General features: G+C 39.1%; 1 protein-coding gene across 4 annotated transcripts in view; it reads left to right on the plus strand.

The window, feature by feature from the left end:
* Positions 1 to 23103, plus strand: part of Otud7a (OTU deubiquitinase 7A) — a 339117-nt gene that overhangs the window by 79790 nt on the left and 236224 nt on the right. The window contains exon 1 of one of the 4 annotated variants that reach the window (XM_074061819.1): positions 7011 to 10007. The exons of the other annotated variants lie outside the window; for them this stretch is intronic. The gene's annotated coding sequence lies outside the window, so the exon portion shown is untranslated. Of the gene's footprint in view, positions 1 to 7010; positions 10008 to 23103 lie in introns of those variants that run through there. 4 annotated transcript variants of the gene reach the window in all.

Raw genomic sequence — 23103 nt, forward strand, 5'->3', positions numbered from 1 at the left:
CATTGTGGAACCCCTTTGTACAATTAATACACACAAATTAAAAGAAGGAAACTAGGTTGTTGTCTTTGCCAATCAGAGCCATTTGAATGGAAAACAAGAAAAGAAATGAGAATCAAGAGAGGACTGTGTGAACACCTCATAACGTTGTAGACCTTGGTGCTGTCCATTTGTGAATCCTAGATCTACTCTGGCCCTTGGAGCTTCTGTCCTTTTCTTATTGGCTAAATCTGACCTATGTGGGTGCCTGTGGTTTGTAGCCCACAGAGTGCTTTGGCATGCTGATATCATCATAAGGCATGTTAGCACAGATTCTCATGTGTATTTGTTACTATCTGAAAGACTAGTTTAATGCATTCTTACAAGGAAGAAAAAAAGTATAAATATTAGAAAGATAGGAACAAAAATATTATTCTTTGCAATCAATATGACAATTTACCTAGCAAATCCAAGAGAACCCCTTCATTCAACCAATTATTTGAAAATTAACTCTTGAATACTGTTCTTGGTCTGCATTGCCAAATGACTTAGAATTATGGTAGCATTCAGTAAAATGGTCAATTATCAGATAATTATGTAACAGTAGGCTTTTAATGTTACATAAAGCATATTACAAATTCTTTGATGTTGATTTTGGCTAATGGGCTTGGGTCATGTCATAGTCCATTTTATGTCACTATAACAAAATACCTGAGATTAGGTAATTTATAATGACTAGAAACTTATTGGCTCACACTGCTGGAGGCTGGGAAGTCCACTGTCAAGTCATCACTGAGGACCTTCTTGCTGTGTCATTCTGTGACAAAGGTGAAACAGCAAAAGAGAGTGAGAGAGAAGACTTACCCTTTTATACCATACTCACTCCTGCCATGACAGTGAACTTACTTCCATAATAGCAGCATTGATTCATTACTCCACTCTCACAACCTAATTACTTCTCTCTAGGCTCCACTTCACCACGTTGTTGCGTGGGGTGGTGGTTAATTTTAGGAGACATATTCAAACCATAGCTGGCCATTGCTGGAGGATTTCCCATGTTAAGTCTCTTCCTAAGGTCTTAGGCCAGTATGAGCTCCATGATTTCTACTAAGGATTGAACCATATCTAGACATCGCCATATTCTGTTCATCGGTGCTTATATGCTGAGCCCTGTTTTGTGGACTTTATGTCTGTCATTTAATCCTGTGACCATGCTTATCAGGAAGGTGAAATTCTTCCCATTTTATAGGTTAGGAAACTGAGTCATATACAATTGTGTAATTTATTCAAAGTCACATGGCTAATACAGAGCTTAAATAGGGGAGACTTACACTGTATCCCAAGCAGGTGCAACAGACATGCCTCCTGCATTGGCTGTAGTGACATTCTGGTGTAGATACCTCAGGTGTGTGTGGGGGGTGAGGGGACAGGATAATGCAGGGTGCCAAGCTCCTGGGGTCATTGCCAGGAGCCAGCATCTCTACTGACGGCTTCCAAGATGGCCTGGATGATCCATATTTCCTTTTCACTACAGGAACAGAAAAATACCATGGAAGAGTCTGGGATGTCCCAGAGATCGGTCTAGAAATGACACACACCTCTTTTTCTGTTCCTCTTTTATTAAGAAGAGGCGTGTGGATAAAACAAAGGAAAGATACTACAAGCTTGGGGGTGAGAGAAGCAGTTTCTAAATAGGAAAGAATGAGAGTAATTTCAAATGAAAATATCTACAAGTTAGCATTTACAGAAAATTTTAAAGTGCACCAGAAACATATTAAGAATTCTAAGAGAATCAGCCAAGAAAAGGTGTAAATTCATATTTGCAGGTCTTAACTGCTTCATGCGTGCATAGTGTCTGTGCACCCATGCTTCAGAGAGGAGCTTATCAATTAATTTAAAAATTATAATGATAAACCTATTCTATGGAAACATAAACTTTTATTAAAACAGTTCAAAATTAAAATTATGTAGCATTATATTACAGTCTTAAAAATCTCTTCAACATCTATTTTAATGGTAGAGAGCTAGATTCTTGCATCTGGTTCTGCATTCCACAAACATCAGTCAGAATGTATTATTTCAGCTGAAGGAGATGCAAGCCTGGCCCCACACAGGTCTGTAGCTGGTAAAGGGAGGAGGACTTCAAATTGCCTTTTCAGACAATTATTGGATATTCTTTGACACTGTATTTGAATTCAGCAAGAGGCAGTTTGAAGTTTAGTTGCCTATGGAATCTGAAATATCAGTGAACTTTCTCTCTCATATCACAGTCTGTGATTATGTCACTGTCATGCACTTTCTTGTACATGACCAGTAGGATGGTACACCAATCATTGGAAAAACATTGGTTTGCCAAGTTGTATAGATCTCCCAAGTATCATCACATTTTTTTATGCACTATCAGAAAAATCACGTCATCGGTATCATCATGGGTCTCATTGGAAAAGTTGAGTACTGGGAGCACTCAGGCCCAAAGTGGTGCATGTAAGTTTCATTGGAGAGCTCACATTTTATCATTGCAATAAAATGCTGGTAGCATTTTTATGAAGTGATATGCTTATTTCATTCATTGTCAAGACAATGCTTGCCAAATACCCAAATCTGGATTGCCATAGTTTGCCAGATGATCATCCTTTCAGGTGAAAATGCCACTACTTCAGGGTGCAAAGCAGACAGTTATAGGAAGTGCTGTCTCAAGAGACCCCCATATGGCTGGGTCAGATGTGGTGACACAAGTCTGTAATCCCAGCCACTTGGGAAGTGGAGATGGGGAGGATCTCAGTTTGAGATCAGCTGGGGCAAAAAGTTTGTGAGACTCCATCTCAACCAACAAGCTGGGTGTGGTGTGTACCTATCATCTCAGCTACAAGGGAGGCATAAGTAGAAGGACAGAAGTCCAGGACTGGCCTCAGGCAAAAATGCAGAATGCTATCCAAAAAATAAAAGCAAAAACAGGGGGGACTGGGAGTATGGCTTAAGTGGTGAGCACCTGCTTAGCAAGTGTGAGGCCCTGAGTTCAGTAATCCAAATGCTTGAAACCAGAAATGTACCAGATTTTGCATATACATAAGATTTCTTGGTGATAAGACCCAAGTGTAAACATGAAACTCATTTGTGCTTCATCTACACCTTATATACACAGTGAGAAGGTCATCTATATAATATTTTTAGTACAGCTGTTTTTGACTGTGATCCATCACTGAGGTCAGGTGTGGAATTTTCCACTTGAGGCGTCATGTTGATACTCAGAAAACTTTGATTTTATGGAACTTCTGCTTTTGGATTCTTGCAAGTCATTGCCACCCCAGCCCCTAGGGTAGGTGATGGAGTCATCATCCCCTCCACACTACTCTAGCAGCTATTGGGGTAGAGCTTTGTGTTTCTGTTTCCTGTGGTTCCCAGGAGCTAAAGAATTCTGCCCTTTGCTTCCTAGTCCTCTCAGGCATTCTTTTCCCTTGGTTTCCAGAATGCCGTGGCTTTGGTTTCTTCACAGCTCCATGTTACTCCTCTTCCATCTGTCTTTCTGGTTCTGATATTTCCTTTTCCACCTGACCTTTAAATGTTGGGAGTCCTGAAAGCTCAGCCCCAAGTACCATTTTCTTTTAACTCAACTCTTGCTGGCTGCTCTCACATCCCATGGCCTTAAATGTCAGTTCTGCACAGATCCCTGAGTTACCCCTCCAACCCAGAGCTTTCCTGTGAGCCTCAGGACAGTCTACCAGTTGTGGTTGTGATGTCCTAAAGAGGGCTGTCCTTTTGCTTGTCAGCCAACCCTCTCTTCCTTACATCCCCTTCCCAGAAAGGACTTCTTCAACTGTGAGATCGTTCATAGATTTTGGAGTCATATTTTATACCTTTCTCTCTCTCCACAGCCAATCAGTCATGAAGTTATGAGAACTTATTTCCAAAATTGCCTTCTTTCCATTGTCTATCCATGACTCCCTTTCCCCAGCCCCAGAGCTTCTGACAAAGACTGTTGACATAGCCTTACATCCGACCTGAACTGGCAGCCATTCTGACCCACTCCCCACATCATCCAGCATCCCCAGGGCACGCCCTCTCTGCTCACCACCCTTCAAGGTTTCCCAGTGTCCTTCCTGTGAAATTCAGTATTTCCTAAAGACCACAGGGCTCTGTGTACTTTCACTTGACTCTGACTTTTGACCTCACTTTGTGCCTTAGGTCCAAGCACATTGACCTCTTATGTATTCTGGGAGTAGATCCAGTCTTTTGCCTGCTTTGGGCTTTGCAGGGCTGGCTATGATGGTCCTGCTATGTCCCTTCAGGTATCAGTTCACCAATATGTGCTCCAATCTCTAACCCCCACAGACTGCTGTATCACCACAACCTAGTGACCTTCCTTAGGACTGATGACCCTTTGAGCTAGCACCAACCCTGCTGGTCCTCTGTGCAGTGTGGGCTCTCAGCCAGCAGCACCTGCCTGTTCAGGGCAGCTGCACCAGCACAGTACTGTGTGGTATAGTCTCAGTCTTTGTATATCACATCGAAGTCAGATCCAAGGGCATCTCTAAAGAACATCTCCCAGTTTGTAAGAAAAACTCATACCCTGAATGGCCAAAGAGCTGGGACAGATTGGTCACAAAAAAAAAATAATAAAAGTGACCAATGCAGTTTAAAGCTATATTCAACTTTACGAGTAATTTGTTTCCGATAAACAACTTGGCAGTGTCTATCAGGATCCTTGAAATTAATAATCAAATGTTCCACAATTATATTTTAGATTTTTCCCTCTGAAATGAAAAATAGTGATTACTAGAGGTGGGAAGGGTGTGGATAAAGGGAGTTTGGATTTGATCAGTGCACACTAAGTATGTATTGAAATGTCACACTGTGCATGATGAATGCAACTCAATCAAAAAGAAAGGAAAAGAATCTTTCCTAAAGAAATGATTAAATATATGATACAGATTTATATGTGAGGATTTATCCATTATTATTTAAAACCAGTCATAAATACTTGGAAGCTGTAAAAATGCCCCTCAAGGAAAGGAAAGGGAGGGAGGGAAGAAGGAAGGAAGGAAGGAAGGAAGGAAGGAAATGGTTAAATAAACAAGTAGCTGGTGAGATGAGCGGCCCCAAGTGGCTGGAGCAGAGAATATGTCCCTGAGGATGAGGACACCATGTCAGGTTCATGTAGTGAGAGTACTGGTTGTCAAATGAGCAATCAGAACAAGTTGGACTGTCGGAATTTTAGGGAAGGGGAGATTGCCTGATGCTAGCTGAGTCAGGTTAGAGGTTATCTTTAAAGATGCATGCACTAGTATCATCAGGTTTTAGAATATGTTTGAAAAATTGAGAGATTGAAAAATTTAGGAGTTAATCTATTCATAAGGCTCCCTGACTTCAGGTAGGTACTATGGAGATGGCTTATCTTTGCCCCATATTGCTTGGGGAATTGGTTTGGAAGTCTTGAAAAACAGGAGCTAGAATCATCCACAGCCAATATGGGCCCTGGGTTCAGATGACTCAGAGTCTGGGACTGCCACATGGAGCAACCACATATGGCCTCTCCATGTGACTTGGCCTCCTCACAGCATGACCATCTCAGAGTCATCCTTACATCAAATCTAAACTCCAAGTCCAAGTGTTCTAGCAAACAAGGGTTGAACGCCTATTATATATAACCTGTCCTTGATGGTCACATTCCCTCTGCTGTCTTCTATTGATTTTAGCAGTCATGAGCCCACCTTGAATCAAGCTGTCACAGACCCCTCCTCTCAGTGAGAGGAATAACAAGGTCATATTATAGAAGAGCAAACAGGAAAAGAGACAGTGTTGTGAACATCTTTAGAAAATAATTTTCTGCAAGTTAGTTAATACTAACTTTAGTCAACCAAACAAGAGGCTAATGTATAATCCTGCTGCCTTAGTGCCTTCTGTGTTGTTGTAGTAAAATATGCAAGACTGAATACTTTATAAGGAAAGGAGGCTTATGTAACTCTCAAGTCTGGGGGTTCAAGAGCATGGTGCCAACATTGGTTTGGCTTCTGCTTGGGACCTCATGGCAGATGGCATCACAATAGCAAGAACACATGCAAGGGTGGTAAATAGGCACATGAAAGTGAGATAAACATCAGGGTGACTTTGCTTTTTAGAAACTCATGCTTGTAGTATCTATCTAATCCAGTCCCAAGAGACTCAGTTCACTCCCTCAATACCTAATATAGTCTCTCAAGACAGATATTAATTCATTTATGAAGGTGAAGTCTCTATGACCTAAATTATTTCATAAAGGTCCTACCATCTCTTAACAACATTATTTTTGGGAATCAAAATGTGGGCGATAAACCACATCCAAATCATAGCACCCATTTTTAAGGTTTGTCTTGAAAAAGTGTAACTGCTAGATAGATCCAGGATATTTATGCCTGTAGTCAATGCATTCTTTCCCTTGTGCAAAGTTTGTAGAAACTTGACTTTTTTGAACATGGCAACACAAGAAATTATATGACAGTGGCTAGTATTTTTGCCCATCAGATCCAAAGCTGGCCCATCTTTTCTGTAGAGATGTACTTGGCAGATAAGCTTGATGGAATACTCACAGAGGTTCCTGTGGAAATATCTCCAATATGGAAGGTAGTTTGACGAGCTCTTTCTTTCTGCTTGACCTTCTTGTTGGAGACAACTCCTTTTTAATAATTCCTTTTAGCTCACATTTTCCTCCTGCAGGATGCACATCAGAGAATGACTTTCTGTGTGGAACTCCTCATTAATTCCTTTGCCAGGTACAGCCTTCCAGGATTACTAGGAGCTCAGGCTCTGGACTCAAAAGACATGGTACAGACAGTCACCCTGGCACAGCTCCTGAGTACTGATGCCCGAGCCTCCTATGGCTGACAAGAACCTACCTTTAAGTGACAACTAATTTAGTTTTTTTTATTCATTTATTCATATGTGCATAGATTGTTGAGGCCATTTCTCCCCACTCCCCCTTGCCCCCTCCCTCTCTCCTCCACTCCCCTTGCTCTGTCCTCCACTCCCCTCGCTTTCCGGCAGAACCTGTTCTGCCCTTTTCTCCAAATTTGTTGAAGAGAAGACATAAGCAATAATAAGAAAAACATAGCGTTTTTGCTAGTTGAAATAAGGATAGCTATACAGAGAGATTCCTAGCATTGCTTCCATGCACAAGTGTATTACAACCGAAATTGATTCATCTCTACCAGACCTCTTCTTTACTTCCCAGTCACCTTCCCATATTGACCTCTGTTGTTTTAAGGTTACTGTATTAGCTCCTCTGCAGTGGGCACATCAAACACTTTACCTTTCAATTTAAGTCAGTTTTAAACCAGAGTGAGATTGATCCTTGCCCTGTTTGCAAATTACGAGTAAACATTCATAACCTCTGTGTGTGTGTATGTGTGTGTGAGCTAGTTTGAATGTTAAGTGCTTATTGTGTGTGTTAGTCAGCTTTGTGTTACTGTGACAAAATATCTGCAATAAGAAACTCAAAGAAGGAATGTTTATTTTGGCTCTTAGTTTCAGAGCTTTCAGTCCATGGCCATTTGGCTCTGTTTTTTTGGTACTTCTGGCAAGGTAGAACATCATGGTAGGGAGCTCACAGTAGAGCAAACCTATTCAACTCATATCAGGTGGAAAGCAAAAGGAGAGAAAATGTCAGGGTTCATGCCCCTATGAGCTAACTTCCTCTCACTAGACTCCACCGATTAAAGGTTGTACCACTTCCCCATAACTTCTCAGGTTGGGGACCAATCCTTGAACACCTGCGCCTTTTGGGGACATTTAATATCCAAACCACAGCATTGTATATATCACTAGAAGTGGGGTATCTTGTAAGGCAAGTGAAACCAATGCATGACTGATTAATTTTTAAGTGAGTCCATAGCCAAAGGGGCAGAGGCTACAGAAACCATCTTTTCATTTCAGCTGTCACAACTTGTTAGCGTCTGCCATCCTTGTTATTTAGTCCTGGCAGGCATATTCTTCCCTGTAGGGGGTAACATACACCCTACCCCGAGGAGCAGCTGATACCAGTGCCCAATACTGCTCTGTCCTGGGCTGGCTTGTGGACACTTCTGGAGCACACAGAAAATACTCAAAGGATCTTACCAGAAGCATTCAAGCTTGTGATTCTGAAATCAGGTTAGGGATAGCAGGAATATTAGAGAGTGAATTCCAAACTTCCATCTTCCCGATGACAGATCTAGGGTGACCAAGCTCTTTTTGTCTCTGCCTTATAGTAGCCTCCCACCACCCTCATATAGCTCCCTCATACGGTTCTCCTCTAGGCCTCCAGAATGGTCCAGGAAGAGGACTCTTGGTGGCCAGAGCTTGACAATGACAGCCTAGGCTGACATTCAGGAAGTTTTACTGGGAGCATAGATTTGTGCTTAAAATGCTATAAAATACATTGAGGTTCTTTCTGGGCTTTCAGATCCAATCAGGAAACTTTTCAATATACAACAGCCAAGGAAAGGAAATGTCTTCTTCTACCTGCTTCCTTACTATTAACTATCTCATACACAGCGCAGTGTTTTCTTACATAATTGTCTCCTCAACCTGTGTGGCATATGTTCCAGGACTCCCAGTAGATGCCTGAAACCACAGATAATACAAAACCTATAAACTGTGATTTTCCTATACATACATACATACTTATAATGCGTAATTTACAAATGAGGCACAGTAAGAGGTTAACCATCACTAATCATAGAACAACTGTAATGATATGCTGTGATGAACTTTATGTGACTTATGTGAATGTAGCTTCTCTCTGTCTTTCAAAACATGCTCTCCTACTTTCACCTTTCCACTTAAAGGAAGCACCTTATGGCTTCTCTTTCACATATGTGAATTGTCAGCATCACTACTTAGAGTTTGGGGCCACTCTTAAATAAAATAAGCACTATTATATCTTGACAGAAATCTGATAACTGAGACAGCTAAGTGACAAATGGGTGAATAGCACTAAGCAAAAGGATGATTCATGACCAGGACAGGACAGAAAGGAATTTCATCCTGCTACACAGAATGACCACAATTTTAAAATTATGAATTGTTTATTTCTGGATTTTTCTATTGAATATCTTCAGACTACAGTTAACCACAAGTAACTGAAACTATGGAAAGCAAAACTGCAGATGTGGGGAACTACTGTAAAGCAAATGCTATTTACATGAAATCATCTGATTTATATCCTAGTGAGATACTTCTAACATAAAAAGAACTTAAAGCAAACGTTCTTTATGCAGCATTCAGAAAATGTGGGTAAAATGGCTGACTTTGAAAGTTTAAGTGAGTGAAGCATATTTTCAAGTTGTGTTAGTACTTACATGGGGCTGTTCCTAAGGGGACTTTCATTCCAGAGTTCTGTGCCAGAGTTTTGTTTGGGGCGATCATATCACAAAAGGAATGGATTTCAGAGATCCTACAGTGTGTACCTGGCCTTTGGGTAGATTTGCCTTTTGAGTTAAGAGCACACAGACTTAAACCTTGACTGAAAGAGAATTATAAGGGAAAGTGGTCATTTTTAAAATGACACACACCCATCTGCAGAAATGAAATGTTTAAGCATATTAAAAATTCCTTAAATGACTTTTTATTTCCCCAACTAGGTTCTGTCCATTTGAGATACACCCCATCTGTGTAGGTTGCATTTCACAGTGCTGAGATACTACATGTTTACTCCAAAAGACACGTCCACAGTGGTCTATATTTCATTGATCACGTTCACATTGTAAAACTGAATGGTGGGAACATTATTCCTGATTCTGGGGCTGGGGTTGTAGAGAAAAACAGTAAGAGAGGAAGGCATCCCGCACACATAGTTGTGTGTATACTATGTGTATATTCATCTCATTTCTTTATTTTTTTCAAAGAACTTGTTTGATTTTTCCCTTAATGCACCCTGGCTGATGAGATTTCCTTTCCAACTGGACATTCCTCTAGTCCACAAAACACTCTTTGACCCAAAGACCAGTATGCACAGCTTCAAGTTGGACAGACTAAACATCAAGTTGACCTCCCACTGGACAGAACCCTGCTTCTTGGCGGTAGGTACCTAGTATGTGGCTCATGGATGTTTTTCAACTATAATATGTTCTTATTAGGTAAGAGAAACACTTTTTTCTATCTTTCTTTTTAAAATATAATTTGCACTGTGTGTGGAAAATTTGGTATTCCTGGTCTACTATGGTTTAGATGGTGTTTGTTCATCCAGAATTCATGTTGGTGGTGATGGGAGATGGGGACTTTTAAGAGGGTGACTGAGTTCTTAAGAGAGGCTCATGCTGGTCTTCTGGGACTAAGTTAATTCTCCATGGAGGGAGGGAGGGAGTTCTTCCTCTCTTAGGATTGGATTAATTAATTGTGAAGAAATATAGTTTTTAAAAAGCATGATGCCCTTCCCGTTTTGTCTGTTCCATATGTGCCCACTTGTTCATCTGCTTTCCACCATGAGTTGAAACATCACAAGGCCCTCAGCAGTGTCTGCTCTTCCACTTCCTAGCCTCCAGAACTGTAAGCCAAAATAAACCAATTTCCTTTATAAATTATCTAGTCTCAGGCATTTTGTTATAGTAACAGAAAATGGACTACAACACAGTTTTTCTTATCCTTTAAGGAATATTATTCCTTTGAGGAATCCAGATGAAAAGACCCGTGCCCACCCCATAGCATATTTCTCAGCAGCTGTCACTCTCTGTGGTTTTATCTGTGAATAGAATTGCTGCAAAGTGCCCAGTGCTGACCCGTGGAGCTTCTGCTGATCAGCCTTGTAGACAGGGTTCAGGTGACCCAGAGCTCCTTGGATGTGATACTTGTACCATAATCTACCAATCAGTCAATCTCTCTCCTTCCCTTTCTCTCTTTTTGTCTCTCCCTCTCTCCCTTTCTCTGCTCCCTCTCTATCTCTCCAGCTATAAATATTCTTGGGCCCTTGTTCTTAGATGTTGTGTTTACACATTCTGCCATTTCCATGGTGCCAACTCAGGCAGATCTGACACTCCCAGGTCTCAGTCTTCCACGTGTCTAATTCTACTCCTTCCCAGTGGACTCCTCCTAGAGGCCTCTCCAGGTATGAAGCCCCAGGATCTCTCTCCTCACCCTTGAGGATATAAGTCAGAGACTGGGGAGGAGTCCTGAGTTTCTTTTTCCATCCCACCATTCCGTCCATGACCAGGGCTCCTCATCATCTCTACCATCTCTCTGTGCTCCCTCTCTCCTCCGCTCTCTGTTATCACCTCAGCTTGAGTCTTTTGCTGTGAAGTCTGCAGCCTTCCCCCCACCCAATGTCTCCCACTTTCAACCTCAGTGCACATGGCTTGCAGAGTGAATTGTTTGCCCCTAGCACAGTGCATAGCCATCTTTAGACAGAAAGCAGACAACTAAATTGATAAATTAAGAGGATTCCACAAATGTTCAACCAAAGGCTCAGGCAGTTCCTGTTTTGGCCTTCAGAGAAGTGGGCATACATTATTCTCTTTCTAGCTCCCCACCACCTCTGATCTCATTCCTTTAGGCATTCAGGAGCAAGTCATGTCCCCTTGAGCTACAAGCACACTCATTAGGACTGAGTTAGGAGAGAGTTATATGCTTCTATGGGGAAATAAAATCACATATTTTTTACTTAAAACATTCAGTTTTCAAAGAAGGGCTTCCTTCCAGATATCTGCACAGCTGAATGCACTCCTTCTGCAGTCTCACAAAATGTCACCTTTCCCATGAGGATCTTAAATTTCACAACCTGCTCTCCCCACCCTTTCCTGCCCAGCAGTTGAGTCTTCTAGTTTATCCATGGCACTGTGGTCTAATCTATTGTTTACTTATTTTATGACAGTTATTTGTTGTGTCTCTGTTCTCACCCATGGGAATGGAGACACCATTGGAACAGGGATCTTTGGGTGTTCAGTGGTGCACATTGAGTACCTAGTACATTTGTCATTACATGAATATTTGTTGAACAAATGAATTAACATGTGGCTTTTGTGATTTGGACTGAATCTGCCCTGAGACCTTAAAAATGTACATGGGTCTATATATTTTAATATATTTCTTAGCTTTTAAGCAGCTGACTCTTTGAGAAGGCAAATAAGGACAATGATTAGCATATTTAAACTCTTCAGAATTTTGAAATGTCTAAATGCTGAGAGAGAGGGAAGGAAAGTGTGTGTATGCAGACGTGCATGTGTACACAACACACATGTACTCATGTGGGACAGAGAAAAGAATTGTGTTTGGATATGATGCTGTGTCTCCCTTCGCAGTAATATCACCATTTTAACTCTTTTCAATCAAAACCTCCCCCTCAGAAGGCACCCAGGCCATCTTCATCTAATGAAAACTCCTGGCTCCCACGAGGAGATTGCAACAGCCTCAAATCTCTTGGTATAGACAAAAAAAGTATTACAAACTTTTGCTGTTTCAGTGAAAATGTCTCGTCTTTCCTAAATTAATTTATGGAGCTGATAATGTTTCCTAGACAACCAGAATCACTTTTGAAACTGGGGTAGAAAGTGTGCCGAATACTGTCTGGATGCCACATGAAAACTGATGTTACTGTAATTGGCAGCTAGCAGTGCTGAGTATTTGAGATGTCCCTGGGGAGAGATACTTCCCTAATCAATTATTTTTATATGCCCAATATTACCTATCTTCATTGGCAGCCATGCATTGAATGGCTTTATTTTGAAGTGGGAGGTACAAGTCAAAATATTTCATCACATGCATATAGTCATTCACTTTCCTCTGGGCCAGGTTTTCCTAGTTCTAGTTTTCTTCTGGGAGGAGAAGGTGGTTTTCAAGGTGTTGAGATGCCTTAGGGATAAAAGAATCCTAAAGCAGTCATGAAGAACTGGTCACATGGTGGTCCAACTATCCCATTTCTGGATATATATCCAAAGGAAATGAAATCAGCTACCGAAGAGACACTAATACACCTATATTTATTGTGGCATTACTAGCAATAGCTAAGATATCAATAATGAAGCAATAAAGAAAATGTAGCATACATACACAATGGAGTATTATTCATCCATAAAGAACAATGAAATCCTCTCATTTGCAGCAAAATGGGCAGAACCCCTTATGTTAAGTGACATAAGCCAGTCTCAGAAAGACAAGTACCACATGTTCTAGGTCATATGTGGAAGTTCAGCAGTCTGTGTGAGTATAAAATAGTGATGACTAAAGGTTGGGAAGGGTATGGGAAGTGAATAAAGGGAGGTTGGATTTGATCAGTATATGCTCTATGCACGTGTTGAAATATTATACTGAACACCATTGATATGCACAATTAATATGTTAATGAAAATAAATGATACTTAAATTAGAAAAAATGAGTCAGCATAGAGGCTACTGGGTGAAGATGTGCAGACCAAGGTAAGGGGTGAACATAGGGCTGTTTACAGTGCTGTACACAAGGTTGGCTGTGACACAGAAAGCAGCACGCATCTTCTCCAGCCTCTTCCTAGGTTGTAGAGAGCACCTTGCTTATCTGAATTTGCTACTGACCAGTGTGGCTTTTTTGTACAACCCAAGATGTCTCGGGGCTTCCTATAAAATCAATTGCCAGTGCATCAAATGGGTGTACATGTCCATTTCCACACAGCACCCTTGGAGGGCCATGTTTAGGTAGAAAGGAAACCATTCTCTGCCCTTCCTCAGAACATAGCTGATGGCTACTCTGGCGTCATCTTCATGTAGTCTGATTTTTATTATTTATCCATCATGCTTTCTATCTACCTGTCTTTCTGTCTGTCTGTCTATCTATGTATCTATTTATTTTTGTTAACTTCTTTCCTCTTTTTTATTATTGTTGTACTGGGGGTACATTGTGACAGTTACAAAAGTTTTTACAATATATCATAGTTGAATTCACTCCTTCTATCATTCTCTTTATCCCCCCCCCACCCAGTTCCTAGAATAGTTTCAACAGGTCTCATTTTTCCATTTTCATACATGAGTACATAATACTCCCACTGTGCTATATATTGTCATTTCAGTAAGACTAATACCAGGTTTTCTTCTTGACAATTAAAACAGTACAGTTGCTCATAATAAGTTCTTTGTGTTGTTGTCTTAAAGTGCTGGTCAGCAGATTGACATCCAAATCTAAATTGCCTTCCTGATCTCATGCAACGTTATTCTCTATTTGTGTAGCATGTGGATATATTGTGGGGAGTGGGAGTTAATTTACACAAGCGTCTGTTGATTGAAAAAAAAACATGCATGGATCAGTCATTAGAACTTTATTTCATATGATATAAACATACAAAAAACTCCAGCATCCAGCCTACCAGTTCTCAGGTTTCAGTTGAAAAATTGAAACATAAAAATCAACAGTCACCTGAATTTATAGAGATGGCAAACAATGGAAACTGGGTTGAACAATGGATTGAATTCATATATTGAAATCCTCATCCCTACTGTGATGGTATGAGGAGGCAGGGCCTTTGGAAGGTGCTTAGATCATGAGTGTGGAGCACTCTCCTAAAGGAGGCCTCAGAGACTCCCTTGCTCCTTCTGTCATGGGAGGATTCGGGAACAAGGTGTCATCTGTGAATCAGGAAATAGACCCTAATCATAAACCAAGTCAGCATGTCTTGATCGTGGACTTCTAAACTCCACAGCTGTGAAAAATAAACATCATTTGCTTAAGCCACCAAATCAATGATATTTTGTTATAAAAGTCAGAATGAGCTAAGACAACTGGATTGGGTGTGGAGACTATTGCTTCAGCAGACAGTGACATGTCAAATAATGCATTGCTTTGCTTAGCAAAGTGCCAGCATGTGTGCTGTGTGAACAAAGTCTGATCTTCAGTTTCCTAAATGCTGTAAAATTGAGAATACCTACCTGCTAAGTAATAGTTTTCCCTCAAATATTTGTAGAATTCATATTCATAATTAATATATATCTTACATCAATCTATATGTATTTATAGAGACAATACCTATGGCCATAAGTATATATGTATAACTGTATATTACATATATAGTTATAATATATATAATTATATTAGCCAAATTATGTCAGTAGTAATTAGTGAAATCACCTATAAATTGAAAATTGCACAGGGAAACACTACTGTCTACATTGTTAACATTCAACTAAGTGTTTATGTAGTGTTACTCGACATTATATACACACTTCTTGAACACATTGTATAATAGCAAGAGTAGCTGTGCATATCAACCACAGGTAGAATTTAACATAGCACATTTTATTGTGCTGGGGCTTAAAAGTATATTGTATTAGCCATATGAATTTCATACATGTGTGCTGTAAACATAAGGAATATATTTTTTAAAGAATTTGCTACTATATTCTTTTATTTTAAAGGCTATGTATTAGAGGATCCTCACCTTTCCATTACATCAGTATCACCTGGCAGACTTTAAAAAGTACCGGTGGCTGTCACCCTCAGCCATTCTTATTTAATAGGAATAAGACTTAATCTGCATATTGGGATTTAAAAAATCTGCCTAAGTAATTCTAATATGCAGTAACTTTGGGGACCCTTGGTATATGCAGTGTCTGAAGAAGAATCACATTTAGTACCTGAGCATGCCTCAGAGCTGTTGACTGATCACTCACTGTGCATTTGCATGAAGCACCCCGATTGGCAGGCATTGTGCAGATGCTGGGCAACTCCAGCTGAGTGAAAAAGGCATAGTGGTACCCTTCTGCAGTCTTAGTCTATCAGGAGAAGACGGAGTTACATAAAATAAATCAATACTCTAAAAATGTTTTTATTAAAGATTGTGGAAAGTGAGAAGAAGGTCAAAAACAAGACGTTGTTATGGAGACTAAATAGGATTCCAGGCAGCAAGATAGCATGGATAAACACTGCAAGGCAGGAAAGAGTTTGGCAGGTGTTAAGGCTGTACTAACCGGGAGGCCAGTAAGTCCCATGGGAGAGGCTGATGAGGAGGTTGGAGAGGGGCATCTGGTGGAGGGGCTTTTAAGTCATGCTAGTGATTTGGAGTTGGGCTTAGAATAATGTATAGCTATTGGTTACACTAAGATTAGAGACTAGAGTGAGGAGGGGGTGGGGATCAGGCCCCAGTTAACAATTTCAGAGTTATTTATGGAGGCTGTTGCTTCAAGTGAGAGATGGCAGTGCTTTGGAGAAGAGGTGCTTTGTAGTAGAGATGGATTCATGAGGTGTTTGGAGGAGAAGCCCACTGGAGTCTTCGATGAATTACATGTGATTGAAAGGAAAGGAATCAATGATGATTCCAAGTATTTGACACAAGTAGTTACATCCTTCTTCATGTCATTTAATGGCAAAAGAGATGGTTTTGGATTTGGAAGTAAAATCATTAGTTCTAGTTGGCATATTAAGTTTTAGGTGACTACTAGACATCTCAGTGTAGCTGCCACACGGGCAGCTGAGTAAAGCATTACTTGACCATGAAACAGAATATTCTCAGCTCACCAGAAATAACCCTGTACATCCTTTAGTAACTACACTTCTGCTACCTTTAAATCTCAAGTATTAATGTAAGTGATTTTTCTGCAGATTTCTTAGACTTTTTCTACATAGAAAGTCATGTCATTTGCAAATAGTTAATTAGACTGACTTCTTTCAACTATGTATATATTCAGTTTGTTGATGTTCTATTTTATTGTTTAGAACCTCTAATAGAGTGTTGACATCAAGGACCAAGAGCAGGACATCTTTCTTTGTTCTTGATTTCAGGTGCAAAGCATTTCTATGTGCATCATTAAATATGCTACTAACTATTGGGTTTTCAAAGATGCCTCTTGTCAGGTTAACTCACATTTTTAATTTGTTGACAGTTTTTTTTTTTAATCACAAATGGTTTTTGAATTTGGTCAACTGCTTTCCCTGAATTTTCTGCATCTATTGAGATTATCAGCAGAGTGTTTTTGCTTTCGTTCTATTTGTATTCTCTTAATGTCTGCTATATTAGTTGATTTTCCAATGTTAAACCAACTTTATTGCTGAGATAAATCCAAATGTGTCATGGCATATAATTTTCAATATGTTGCTGAATTTAGTTTGTTCATACTTTGTCAAGGCTTTTTATATCCATGTTCAAGAAGGACATTGTCTTGTAGTTTCTTTTCTCATGGAGACTTTGGCTTTGATATGACGGAAATGCTAATTTCATATAAGGCCTCGAGCATGCTTGTGAAGAATTCATATTATATGTATTCTTTCATGTTTGGTAGAAAGCATTTTGGATTGGGATTTGTTTTGTGGGAAGAATTTTTATTTCCAGTTCAATTTCTTTACTTTTTTGTTCATGGCTTTTGTTTGTTTCTATTTATGGATCTAGATTCTATATATGAGAGAAAACATGCAGTATTTTTGAGTTTGAATTATTTCATTTAACATGATGATCTCCATTTCCATCCATTTTCTCTAAAATGACATAATTTCCTTCTTTATGGTTGAATAATTCTCCACTGTAGACATATATACCACATTTTCTTTATCCACCCATCAAGTGATGTACACCTTGGCTGCCTCCATAGCTTACCTATTATGAACAGTGCTGCTGTAAACATGGGTGTGCAGGTATCTCTGTTGTATGTGACTTGCATTCCTTTGGATAAATGCCCACGAGTGGTACAGGTAGATCATGTGGTAGTTCTAGTTCTGTTTTGGTGATTAACCTTCATACTGATTTGCATTGTGGTTACACTAACTGACATTGCCACCAATGGTGTGTGAGGGCTCCTTTTGCATCACCCCCTCACTGGCATTTGTTGTTGTATTCTTGATGACTATGAGTGTGTGACTGGGGAGAGATAGAATCTCAGTGTTTTGATTTGCATTTCCTTTATCACTAAGGACCTTTTCTTCACATGTTTGTTGTTCATTTGTATTTCTTCTTTTGGAAATGATCTGTTTAATTCATTTGCCTATTTATTAATTAGGCTATTGTTTTGGTGTTTAATTTTCTGAGCTCTTTATATATTTATTTATGTCGTGGATATTAATCCCTTGTCAGATGAAGAGCTTGCAAAGATTTTCTCCCATTCTGTGGTTTGTTTCTTCATTCTAATAGTTGTTTTCTCTGACGTGAGAAGGTTTTTTAGTTTGATGCAATCCTATTTGTAATTCTTGCTCTTATTTCCTGAGCTATTAATCTTATTCAGAAAATATTTGCCTGTGTCTATGTTTTGGGATGTTTTCCCTATTTTTTCTCTAGTAGTTTCAAAGTTTCAGATCTTGTACTAATGTTTTTGATCCATGTAATTCATTATTTTTATAAATTCTGTTGAATTCTTGGTAAATATGGCTAATGGTTTGTCAATTTTTTAAATGTCTTCAAAGAACCAACATCTGATTTTTTTTATTTTTCTGTTTTCCAGTTCATTGATTTGTATTCTAATAGTCATTATTTCCATTGTTTTGCCTGTCTTGTCTTCAGTTTGCTCTTCTTTTCTAGTTTCTCAAGGTAGGAGTATAGTTTATTAGTTTGATACCTGTCTTACCTGATTAGGCACATTTTTAATTATAGTTTTAAGTTAGCACACTGTACAGTTGGATTTTTTGGTGTGCACTTCTGAGTTTAATATACGTGTAGATTTATTTAACCTCTACCACCATCAACATGCAGATCAGTTTTATCACCCCACAAAACTCCTAATCAATCCTTCCTGTACTCCTAACCCTGGCAACCACTGGTTTGTTCTGTATGTCCCTATGGTTTTGCTACAAATGGGATCATAAGATATGTAATGTGTTGAGACTTGCTTCTTTAACTCAGTGCAGTATATGTGAGCTTTACCCTTGTTGTGTGAATAATTTATTCCTGCTGTAGTTTGAATGCTAAATAGCCACTAAACACCAGTGTGTTAAAAGCTTGGTCCCTAGCATCACACTAATGGGAGGTGGTAAAACCTTGAAGAGGTGGGACCTAGTAGGAGGTCTTTAGGCCACTGGGGGCATACCCTCACAGGGAATATTGGGATCCTAGTCTCTTCCTCTTCCCTTCTTTCATGTTCTGGCCATGAGGTAGATGTTTTGGTCTACCATATGCTTCTGGCATGATGTGCTGCCTTGCCACAGACCCAAACCAATGAGGCCAATTGATTATGGAGTGAAACCTCTAACACAATGAGCCAAAATAATCCTTCTCTCTTTGTAAGTTGATTTATCTCAGGTTTTTTTAATTAAAGAAAATTGACTACACAATATCTTTTTTTGTTGCTGAACATTATGCCATTGTGGGGATATACCACAATTTACTCATTCACCTTCTGAAAGTACATTTGAGAAGTTGGAGTTTTTGACTATTACAAATAAAATGGCTATAAACTTTCATGTTTTATAGAAAACTAGATTCCTCAGTTCTCTAGGATAAATATCTAGGAACAGGAATACAGGGTCACGTGTAACTATATGTTTAGTTTTATAAGAAACTGTCACAGTTTATTCAAGTGGTTTTTGCTTCATATATTTTGAAGTTCTCTTGTTAGGTGTGCTCACATTTGAGGTTGTTATGTCTTCTTCATGAATCAAACCTTTTCTCTTTAATCTCTGGTAATTTCCCTTTCTCTGAAGTCTACTGTGTCTGCTAACAATATGTTTTATGTTAATATAACTGCTCCAGGGTTCTTTCCATGGTACATCTTTATCCGTTGTTTGCCTGTTTCATTGTACTTAAAGTAGATTTCATGGAGAAAGTATATCATTGGTTACTTTTTAATCCATTTTAACATCCATGCCTTTTAATTTATCTATTTCAACTATCGCAATCAACAGAATTATTGGTATCTTTGGTTTTAGATGGACAATTTTATTATTTGTTTACCATTTGTTCCTTCTTTTTGTCCCCGTGTCCTCTTGTTCCCTAGATTCCTTTGGGCTATTTGAATTTTTTTTTAGTGTTTCATTATAACTTTTCTGTTTTTTAAGCTTATCTCTTTGTATAAATTTTTAGTAATTGCTCAAGAGATTACAACATTTATACTTATTTTTCCCTGGTCTGTTTAGAATTAATATTTTGCAAATAAATTTAATGTAAGTACATTCCCTTTACCTTCTCTGTGTTTTGGGTGTCTTGCTTTTGCATCTGCATTAGAGGATATGTCTTACACGTCCATCGCGTAAGGGAAACTGCGGGTAGTATGAATCCTAGACACACTATGGTTTTCCTGTACCACAGCAAGCTTAATGTATACTTTTGGCACAATAAGGGATGAACAACAATGAATAACAGTAAAATAGAATGGTTTTCATAGTGTTACTATAATGAATATTACGTCATCTCTCTCTTGCTTACTCTCTCGTCTCTTTCAGTATTTTATTGTACTATACTCACCCTTTCTGTGATAATATGAGCTGATGCAATGCCTACAGGATGACATGAAGGGAGACAGATGAACTGGGCATTGTGATGTAATGTTATTAAACAAAAGGACTGTTATACTGTAACACTTGATCTGATTACCAAGAAGGACTACTAGGTGACTAATGGGCAGATAGTGTATACAGAGTGGATATGCTGAACAAAGGGATGACTCATGTCCTAGGCAGTATGGAACTACTCAGAATGGTGTACAACTGTTAAACTTAGGAACTGTTTATTTCTGGAGTTTTTTAAAATATTTTTTGGACCACTTTGGGTCGTGGGTAACTGAAACTACAGAAAGTGAAACTGCAGATGGGGGTGGGTGACTACCAGTGAAAATCCCATCAGACATTTTTATTTTATTTTAATCACTGATATTTCATAGAGATCACAAGAAGAACCTATAACATTACCCATAGATGTAGCATTTCTTGTTATTCCTGAAATTTCACATTTCCCTCCCATGCGACTCCCCTCCTGCATGAGCACTTCCTTTAGCGTTTCGTTTCCTTTAGCACAGCTTCAGTAACTAATTCTCATCATCTCTCTTCGTCTGAGAATAACTGTATTTCATCTCCATTCTTGAAGGCTATTTATGCTGAATGTAGAATTCTTAGTTAATAGTTCTTTTCTTTCATCCCTTCACACATGTCGTGCCTCTGGTTTCTGATGAGCCGTTCAAAATCCCTTACTTATGATGTGGTGGTTTTTCCTGGCTGCTTTCATGATTTCTACCTTGTCTTTGGTGTTCAGCTGTTTGATCATGTTTTCCTAAGTCTAGTTTTTTTTGGGGGGGCGGTGTCTGAATTTCTTGAATCTGTAAGTTCACCATTCACTAAATTCGTGAAGATCATAGCCACTATTTCTTCATCTATTCTTTTTTGTACCAGATTTTCTCTCCTCTCTTGGGATTTTAATAATGACACAAATGTTCAACTTTTTGCAGTTTTCTTCCCCTTAGCTTAGCTGTGTTTCTTTTAAAATTTTAAAATCTTTCTCCCCTCTGATGTTTAAATTAGATGGTTTCCATTGAACTCTCCCCTAGCTTACTGTTTCTTTCTTCTGCTATTCCCATTCTGCCACTTAACCCATCCAGCAGTTTTGCATTTTAAATTTTTTCATCCCTGAATCTCCCATGTGTTTCTTCTTTATATGTTTTGTTTCTTTGCTAAGTCTTTCCATCTTTTCATGTGTTTGCCCTTACTTCGTGACCATGGCTATAATAGCTGCTTTTGTCGTTAGTGTCAACATTTTTAGTCATCATATGGTGACATATTTTGAGTTTTTCCTTAAATAAAGGATTTCCTGTATATTTGTATAGCAAATAATCTGGATTGAATCCCTGGACATTGGAATACAGCCGTCCTCTCTTATTCATGGAGAATTCACTCCAAGACTCCCAGTGGATGTATGAAACTGCAGATAATAATGAGCCCTACATAGCCTATGTTCTTATGCATAAAGACCTATTAATAAAGTTTATATAAGCTAGGCACAGTGAGAGATCATCAATAATAACTACTAACAAATAGAACCAGTAAGATAATAGACTGTAATAAAATTACATGAACACAATCTCTCCCACAATCACAATATCTTAGTCACCATCTCAATCAACAGATATTCTGTCAACTTAAGTTCAAGTAACCCTTATTTTACATTACAGTAGCCCCAAAGAGCAGCAGTAATAATGCTGGCAATTCCAGTATGCCAAGGAGAAGTCATGAAACAGAGGTTTTGATCATCATTTCTTAAGGTTCAACCCATGCATGCCAGCTCAGAGGCAAGCTAGGAGTTCATACAAATTATGGGACCACTCTTAAACTCCCCTCTCCACAGTCTCATGACATTTACAGGCTCTCTTGGCCCCTTTCAGTGTCCCTGATATCAGAAAGCCAGGATTTGGGCTGGGAGTGTAACTCAGTGGTAGAACACTTGCCTAGCATTCAAGAAGCCCTGGGTTCCATTCCAAACGCCACAAAAAAGAAAGAAAGAAGAGAGGGAAGGAGGGAATGAAGGAAGGCAGGCAGGCAGGAAGGAAGAGCTTTTATTTCCTTGCTCTGCATTGCACTTCCTATGATTTTTTTATATGTGGCAGGAGTCAAGTAGTGGGAGGATGGAAAGAGAAAAAAGATGTGCTGAGGATTTGCTCCAAACCTTGAGAATGGCTTCTGTGGTCAGAGAAGGATCCCTTTCCTCTGAGTTCTAAGTCTGTGCTGGAAGATGCCACTGCAGAATTATAGCCTCATCACTGAGTTTTTATACCGCTTTTGAAAGACAAATTTTGTTTAGATATAACTAATATACCATTAAATTCATGCTCTTAGAGTGTGTGGTCCATTTTTAAAAAATTATATTCACAGATCTGTGCAACCATCAGCTCACTGGAATCCCATACCCATGAGCAGTAATTCTCCATCTTCTTTCCTACTTCCTGCATCTGTTTCTGTCTTTATAGATTTACCTGTTCTAGACATTTTAGTTCAGTCATACAGTGTATTATCTTTTGTGAGTCATACAGTATCTTTCTTTCTTTGATAATAATGAGGTCAAAGTCCATCCATGTTGGAGCACATATCAGCTCTTCTTTACTTTACATTCTCAAGTCATAATTGCATGGATATACCATACTTTGTGTTATCTCTTCTGAAGGTGATGGACATTTGGGTGAGTTATACTGTGCACACAGTTGGGATGGCAAGCACTGCTACCATGCCTAGCTTTTTTTATTAGTTGAGATGGGGTCTCCCTAACTTTGTCCAGGCTTGCCTTTAACAACCATCTTCCTAATCTCTGCCTCCCAAGTAGCTGGGAT

This window comes from Castor canadensis, chromosome 19 (assembly GCF_047511655.1).
Source record: "Castor canadensis chromosome 19, mCasCan1.hap1v2, whole genome shotgun sequence".
NCBI lineage: Eukaryota > Metazoa > Chordata > Mammalia > Rodentia > Castoridae > Castor > Castor canadensis.